Raw genomic sequence first — 1,029 nt, forward strand, 5'->3', positions numbered from 1 at the left:
GCGGGGTGGGCCGGGCAGCGCAGCAGGCGCGGCAGCAACAGGCGCGTCCAGGGCCCTTGGAAGGCCGCGGGGTCGGAGTCTAGCCCTGCCTCCTCTTCCAGCGCGTGCCGCACGGCCTCCAGCGCGCGCCGCCGGCCTAGCTTGTTGTCCGCCTCCAGCCCGGGCAGCAGGCGGCTCAGGGCGCGGCTCAGCTCCACCGCCTCGTCAGTGTGAGCCGGCTCAGCGGGTCTTAGGCCCGCCGACTCGGCCGCCGCCGGCGCCGCCATCTTCCTCGCGTTGCCGTCGCTAGGGGAACCGGCGCTTTTACGACGTCCGCGGCGCGGATTACGGCACGACTTCCGCCGACACAACTTGATTGGCAGCGGGCGGTTTGTCCAGGAAGCGGTGAGAGGGAGGTGGCGGGCGGAGCTGTGGGGCTCCGCGCTCCCGTGACCCAGCAAGATCAGTGGTTTGGTCCCACCGGCTAGGCTAAGGTGAGAGACGGCGTAGACGGATCCTCCATCCGCACCTGGCACTGCCGGATGAGCCTCCCTGCTCCTTGGCCCTGTACCCAGTCTACCTGTGGAATACACCTGTATAGAGGTGGTGCACCCTGTCCGAGTCCGGCGGTGGAGGCGCGGAGCTCTGGGTCTGGGCCTTTCCTTTGGTGAAGTCCTGCCCCGCGTGACGAGAGGACGTCTAAGAAGGAGCCGGCCTATCACTCCGCGATAGCCAGGGAGCTCCTGGAAATGCCAGAAAGGGATCTTTTGCTGATTGGATCCCACCTGTGGCTTAAGTTACATGGTGTACACGACAGTAGTCTCAGGGAGGCAGGTTAGGACACGCAGAGATGATGGCATGGACGGTTGCTACAGCCGTTACCCTGAACCATAAACTCAGATGGCATCAGAGGCCTCCCAAGAGGATGGAAGGAGCCACACACTAGTGCTAGTGAATGGCATGGGTGAGAGCCTGCAGTGGAGCGAGGATCTGATAGAGACCCCTGAAAATTAGTTTCCAAATTCTGGTCAGCCAGGCAGCTCCCGTCTG

This window comes from Tupaia chinensis, unplaced genomic scaffold (genome assembly GCF_000334495.1).
Source record: "Tupaia chinensis unplaced genomic scaffold, TupChi_1.0 Scaffold145208_1, whole genome shotgun sequence".
Classification (NCBI taxonomy): domain Eukaryota; kingdom Metazoa; phylum Chordata; class Mammalia; order Scandentia; family Tupaiidae; genus Tupaia; species Tupaia belangeri.